This window comes from Daktulosphaira vitifoliae, unplaced genomic scaffold, assembly GCF_025091365.1.
Source record: "Daktulosphaira vitifoliae isolate Bord-2020 unplaced genomic scaffold, ASM2509136v1 Scaffold_2, whole genome shotgun sequence".
Taxonomy (NCBI): Eukaryota; Metazoa; Arthropoda; class Insecta; order Hemiptera; family Phylloxeridae; genus Daktulosphaira; species Daktulosphaira vitifoliae.
Genome location: NW_026099573.1, coordinates 41,610,264 through 41,618,141, shown reverse-complemented (window position 1 = coordinate 41,618,141; position 7,878 = coordinate 41,610,264). Strand labels below are relative to the sequence as shown.

The following is a 7,878-nucleotide window of genomic DNA, read 5'->3' as shown; positions in this document are numbered from 1 at the left end:
TAATGCAATTTAATTTAATATATAATCGCTCTGGGTCATTGCTTGATCTCGTTTTTTCTAACGGGTTTGATATTAAAGTAGTTAATGAAAATCACACGTTACTACCAATAGATTCGATGTACCATCCAGCCCTAACAATTGAATTACCTAAATTATCATTTAAATACTTAAATTATAATGAACATATGTATGATTTTGTTAACTGTGATTATAATTGTATTAGGTCTAATATTGCTTCGCTTGACTGGAATGGCATATTTAATGGTCTAGATATAAATGATGCAGTAAATGCATTCTATGAAAACGTTTTTAAAATAATTAATACTTATTGCCCGGTTAAAACTTTATACTTTTCAAAGCACCCTCATTGGTTCAGCCATACGTTGAAGAAACTAATTTTTGATAAAAAAATTTCTCATAAAATATATAAACAATCGCCAACTCCACATAATTATAACACATTTTCTAATTTACGTGCATAATTGTATTAATTTGATATGTTTTAAGGACGCAGTATTTCCGGAACATTTTTAATAGCTTAAAAGTTGAAAATTTAAATCAGCTTATGTTCACATCATTATTTTATTAGCTTCGATGCGAAGTTGAGAAGATTTTGGTTTTACTATGATGTGTTTTTTTATTTTTTTTTTTGTATCTGTTACCACTTTTTCTCAATCTCGCCGAACCGATTTCTTTCAATGATACGTCAAAAGATCACAAATCGTATCTAGTCGAAGACATTACCCTCAAAAATTGAAAAAATTTTCCTCGTTCCCCGTCAATGGGAGAAACCCCCCAAAAAATTACAAATTTAAAAATCGCTAATTTTCGAAATTTTCGAAATTTTTTTTACTTAAAATTGTCATAACTTTTTTATATAGATGCATGATATCTTTACTTTTCATTTGATATATTTTTTTTATAAATCTGACCCTTTACCTGCCCACGGGGGGAATTTAAAATGACAACTTTTTCACAAAAAATTAACTTTTTCCACTTAAATTTTTAAAATGTTCCAGAAAGTCTGAAACTTTTATCTATATCTTAAATTAAAGCTAATGTAATGTACATTTTTATTTAAAAAAATTTCGGACTTTAATTGTCTTCACGGTGAAAATGGCTACCAAATTCTAATTTGTATGAAAATTCTTGATTTTGTATTTTACATTTTTAACTTTATAATGCTATAACTTTTTGAAAAATGTATGGATCAATACAATTTTTTTATGAGAAATAATATTTTTTAATAATCCCTTTTTCATTCGACATACTTTATCTTAATCAGGATATTAATAAGAAAATAGCAGATCATATAACTTTTGGAATTATCCACCAATTTTTTTAAAAATAAATACAAATTATGAACTTGTAAGATTCATAGAATGGTATACTGTCTAAGGAGGAGTGGAGGGAGCCTTCCCCACAAGCTTTTCATGGGAAACAAATTATGGAAAATGATACAAGGGCTCAAAATTGTTGGCCCCTCCAATAAACATTTTCTGGCTACGTGCCTGTCACGCACGCATGTACAGGTACGAAATCCAAAAATAAAATTTTACAGGAAAATACTGTTGTCGGCGAGAGGTGAGCGGTAATGATTGCAATCATTACTAGATTCAAGGACTTTAATAATATAAAATTTATGTTATTTTAAGAATGATCGAAATCGAAAGGAAATCTTCATTAATAGAAGATATGAAAAAAGTTATTACTAACTTCAATTTGTTGGGCTATACAATATTAATTTTAAAACACACTGGTCAATATCTAATAAATAATAATTTTATCTTGCTGAAATTTTATTCCGACACACCGTGCTTCAGTAAATATACAATAAATAAAACTATATGAAACGAGAGAGCAAATGCAGAAACACTTAAAACAATATTTTCCAGATTTCTACGGTCAAGCATTTTATTTTCCGTATTTATAAGGTACGATATTTTACGATCCTGAATTTTACGTCCAGTTTTTAAAGTTTCCGTAATTATACAGATCCAGTAATATACGTCCCGGAGATATTTTTTCCGAAAAATTGATGTTTTCCCCATTTTTTCTTCCGCATAAATACGGCCTCCCGAGGCAGTAACCTTATAAATATTTTCAAAATTTCAATTATTTATGTTGTACGTTTTTGGACAATAAGTCTTTACTATCATGTATTACTTTATTGTACCTTAAATGATTCTTGTTTTACACGTTTTCATATTGTTTTCAATTATTTCTTTTAATTATTACGCTATCATTATTATTGAACTATTTTTCCTTTTTTATTATTATAAGGAAAGGTAAAAGAAGTTTCACTTTGAAATACAGCTGGGTCTGTATACGACACGTCCTTGGTATTAACCTAACGAGTAATTTGTGCTTGTATAGTTGAGTACCCTTAATCTTATTACTCTTTTGGGTTAAGACTGATAGTTGTGGACATACTCCTTGGTAGTGTTATAGGAGAAAAGGTTATTCTTAAGTAAGTTACGACTCAAAGGTTTTATTTATTTATAAAGATACCTGAGAGATACGATACTAAATGTCGTTAAAAGAATATTTTATTACCTTGCGTTGAAATATTTTTTTATCTATACAAGTATGCCTATATATATATATGAAGCGTCAGGGTATTACCATCGGACTGATTTGGATATCACCCGGATCAAGATGGTAATACACCGGCCGTGCTGTGTTCCCTAAACTGTACATTAACAAAACCCGAGATGCCTTATCGCTAATCAGCGACCGTCGACATTGACATAAATACGAATCGAGTCCGGCGGCCGCCGGATCAGTCTGTGATTAACAGTATAATCTTATTTTTACACTTGTTACATTTTGAACTAATAAAAGTTAGAGAATATCAACCAACTCAACCATCACTTAAATATCCTGCTGCTAATTTTCGAGTTTTGGTCCATAATATTATTGATTTAATTAATAAATGTTTACCGTCTGTCAGTCACCACCCAAATATTAAATCCTTTTTATTGAACAAAATAATGACCAGTTTTTATTTAAATGTATTACACTGTTCTAAGTACGAAAAAAATATTGAGGAAGAAATTGCTGTATGTATTGTCAAATTATTTTTAAATCATTGGTGCACTGAAATTAATAGAATATTGTCAGGGAAAATTTAAATGAGGCCCCATGATAAAGACCCTATAAAAAAGTATATGGCATTCAAAACATTCAAAGAAAAAATTAATCCAAGGCAAATTTAATTAAATAGTATACCAAATTATAATCAATATGTTTTTGAGTTTTTTTTTTTAATCAATTAACAAATAATTTATTTTAAAGAGAGTATTATAATTATAATTATAATTAAAAAAATAATAATAATTATTATTATTTTTTTAGTGATTCAATTAACCATTAATTAAACTGGATTATTACTATTTGTTTGACTGATTTATTTTAATGTTATATGACTAATAGTGAAACATATGTAATTGTTATTTTAAATGAGACTGATTTATATGATTAATATTTGATATTAATATTTTTTTATTGTAATGATTTTGTAAAAAATAAAATATTTTTATGTTAATTTTGTATATTGTGTTTTCATTTGAAAAATATAAAATAATTAATTCTAATAAATGGTACCATAAATAAAAACTAAATTAAAGTCCCGTCGCATAGCCATACTGATTTAGTTCGTCGTATAAACATTATACTACTTGAGCGCTAGATGCAGTCCAAATAATTAACACAGCAGTCGCCTATCTATTATATTATACTTGTCTATGCACTTGTGTATTTAAGTGCGTAATATGTATACGTTATTAAACAAAAAGATTTGTGTTTTTTTCTCATCGGTTATTATTATAACAATATCAATCGGATTATAACAAAAAATGAAATTTATTTTAAATTCAATTTGTTGTCATCGTTTACCGCTACCGCGACATATATATATGTATATGTGTGTGTTTACAATCAAAGCATACGTAGATAATATTATTGTAAAGATTTGATGAAATCCTGTTAATAATAATGTAATTATACATAAATACTATTTTGTAAGAAATAGAATACTAACTTTGAAACACAAGTCTCTGTGTCTATCACTTGTAATGTTATATAGACTGCTACCAACGTGGTGTGAAATCATCCACCAAACACAAGATCCGCCAACATAGTTTTTGTAAAGTTCCTCTGACCCGTCCATGAGGGCTATTTTAATATTTGCGAGATTTGTACAAATATAATCCGAAGTTAGATATTGTAAAGTTAGTATGATCAAATTCTGCATTGAAGTATTAGTATTGCTAGAAAACATACAAATGTTTTAATAATAATTATTAACATTCTTTCTAGTGTTTATTTTTTATAGTCAAAAAGTAAGACAACTAAAATCGTTTAAATGGAAACACGGATATTTCAAAAACTCATGATAGTGATTACAAAACCCAGTACTTATAAATATTAAAAAAAAAATACAGTGGGACGTTGGACGAATTTGGAAAAGTTTAAATTATATCTTACAAAAATTAAAACCACTATCATAAAAAACACTGATGCAAATCTGGATATAGTATTTAATTATTAGATTAATTAAAACAATTATAATTGTTGGATTATTCCAAAAGAAACTTGTTTCTTTAAATAGAATTACCCTACACTTAAATCTTTTTAGATTTAGGTTTATGAATAAAAATATTTATTATAGTAATTAATTTTAGTATGAAATTGATATTTAATAATTTAGTGTAGTAATTTTTATGAAGAAATTTTCTGATTTCTCTTAAAATAATTTCATTATACTTACTATTACAATAGTTATTACATCATTAAGAAAATTAATTTAGTATTTTTTAGTTTTATATATTTCTTGATTTATTAATTATTAATTTTTTTTAAACTCATGCCTTATAAGGTAAAGCACAATAAGAGGGCAAAACTATCATTTTAAGGTTCTTTCTGACTTCTGTAAATAGATTTAAAATTTGTAATTGACATGAGTACTACTTCAATATCTAGTGTAAAACTGCAAATTTTTTTAAACATTTCAAATTTAAGGAAAAATGAGTTTTCCTGAAGATAGTCATTTTTGTTATTTTTCCCCCGCTGAGGTAAGATGACAAAAACAATTAAAAAACTATGTAACCAAAACTATTGTAAAAGAAATTGCTGGTTCAAAAAATCATCGAATTTTGAGTAAGAATACTTTTAACTTTATTATATATATTAAAATACACATTTTATGAAAATTTGATATTTAAAAAAAAAAATTTACTGGTCGCAGAATGTGTTTTTAGTGTTTTAACCATAACTACCACAAAAATAATCTTTACAAGAAGCAGCCTTTATACATTATTAAACAAAATAAATTTTTATGGAATAAGTTTATAAATCGCCTGATAGATTTATGAATTATAAAACGTGTTTTTATACACCTTTATTTTATTGCACTTCCATTAAAGGCATTCTTTCAAATGTACATTATATGTCACAAATTTAAAAAAAAAATAATACATTTATTTCTTATTTTAAAACTATCTATATATGTATATAGGTAATAAAAAGTTATCCTACTGAAATAATTCCATATATTTTTCTTCGATTTCATCAGATATCACAACTATTAACGCTTCTTGTCCTGATAGATTTCTGTTAAACAAAATATCAGAAATGAACATGGTTAAAATATTTAACGGGTCCTGTAAATTAATAAAATATTAAAATTATAATCTTACAAAAATTACATAATATTTAAAAACATCTTAGTAATCTACCCAGTACAAACCTCCATTTTTTTTTTTTTATATGAGTTTAGATCTTGAACATGTTTGAAGGAATCTTCAACGTTCATTTTTAATTTAAAGTATGTATTTAAGTTCAAATCCACATTCAATGAAATGTTAGCAGGTCTACTCTGAAAAAATTATAGTAGGAATTTTTATTTGATTAAAATATTTTTGATTAAAGAATATGGTATTTTAGGTATCAACATTTTAAATGTTTAATATGGTGTTTTTAAATTTATAAATATATAAACTATTTAACATACTGTTCCTGCATCATCAAACTTTTTAGCTAATTTCAAAACTTTTTCCATTTCATTTTGGACATCAATTAATTTACTCTGAAAATTTGTAATTAAAGTTTTAAGCTGAAATTCAGACAATTCAGATATATCATCAAATTCATTGGACATTTTTAACTAAAATAAAATTAATTTATTAAATTTTCAATATTAATTCTTAATAGTTATTTGAAATAATATACTATTTCATTAATTAAATTATGTATTTATACGTGATCTATATTTTAAGCTTAATTAAAATGCTCTTTTTAAAATTTAAAAAATATTCTATACTCAATTGCTATTATCTATTAAAATCTTATTTAATTATCTCTTCTTATTTAATAAAGATAAATATATTAACTCATATAATCAACCAGATATTATTTTAATTCAATTTACAAATTTATACAGTTCAAAATATAATATTTTGTCAGATTAAATTTGATTAAATATGTTTTTTACAATATTTTCTGATCTAGTAGAATAAATTAATAAAAGTAAATAAATAAATATTACTGAATTATTATTAAAAATTTGAGCCAATCAAAATTTTTTTGAATACACATCTTGAATATATTATATAGAAACTTTTGAAAAATTATTTGAAGTTTTTTTTTTTTAATTTGAAGTCTAAAAAATATCAACAAAAATTTCTGACTCTGAAAAAATGGTATAATCAGAATTATTTGCTATGTTATAAAGATATACAACCCAGTTAATGCTTTTAATTTTTTTTTATTTATTGATAAATAACTTGCATAAAAATTTCTATACTAGATTTTAAATTATATTACAGTTTTAATATACTACAATAAAAATAAAATATTAACTTATAATATTGTATTCTAGAAAATTGGAGATTTTCTTTAAATTATCAACAATTTATAATTTTCACAAAGGATAATATTGTTAGTTTCAAATAACTATAATAAAATGAAATTATATCATTTTTTTTATCCTTTCATAGATAAAAAATATATATATTAATTTTTTTTTAATGGCAACCTATATTTTTAGTTGGATGACACAATAAAAATTTATGAACATTAATTTTGATATTTTTTTTTTTTAATTATCTCTTAATTTAATATTAAATTTTTAATTTATCCCTTATAAGGGTATTAACTTTATTTTTATTAAATTACAATATACATATTTGATAATAAATGATCAGTGATATTCGCTAAAATTACAGCAATACAAAGATGAAGCTAAATTATTGACACTTATAGGGTGCCACATTTGTTTTTAACATATGAATTAATTCCTATGTTTATATTAAAATTGATCTAGTATACCCTAAATAACGTGCCTCCTGAAAAACTAATTGTCAGTTGGTACCATTGTAGCTACCATATTATAGTGTGGTTATGTTGCGATGCTATCAGTTCAGGTAGTTCCTTACAAATTTCATGTTTCGTCGTTGGACTATGAACGGTTGGTATTGTTTTTTTGTTTTTCCTTGTATGCGAATCTCACTTACACTGCATAATAAACTAACGTTTGTAGTTTTTTTAAATAATGCAGTTCGGTTTGTATTCAAGGTTTTCTTGTTAGTCAGCTATACAGAATTCCCTTCCACTTCGATTGATTGATGACTTTACTCAATTAACTCGATGATTCTACACTGTATGCATACATTGAATTGATATCTAATTATATATTTACTTATTTCTAGAATATAAAATACCTACTACATGGTGACTACCAAAGTGTTAATATAGTTTATTTGATTATAACTTTCTTATTTAGTGATGCTTAGTATACTACTAAGATACTGGCTAAATTTATTCTCCATACTTATTTTTCAATATTTACACAAATTGAACATAACATGTTTAATGCAA

At 24.9% G+C, this 7,878-nt stretch overlaps 1 long non-coding RNA gene across 1 annotated transcript; it reads left to right on the top strand.

Moving 5' to 3' along the window:
* The first annotated feature begins 3,762 nt into the window (after window positions 1–3,762).
* On the top strand, window positions 3,763–4,675 carry LOC126899379 (uncharacterized). The gene is made up of 2 exons (XR_007702568.1): window positions 3,763–4,232; window positions 4,321–4,675. It is a non-coding gene; the product is annotated as an uncharacterized LOC126899379 (long non-coding RNA).
* Window positions 4,676–7,878: the final 3,203 nt, after the last annotated feature.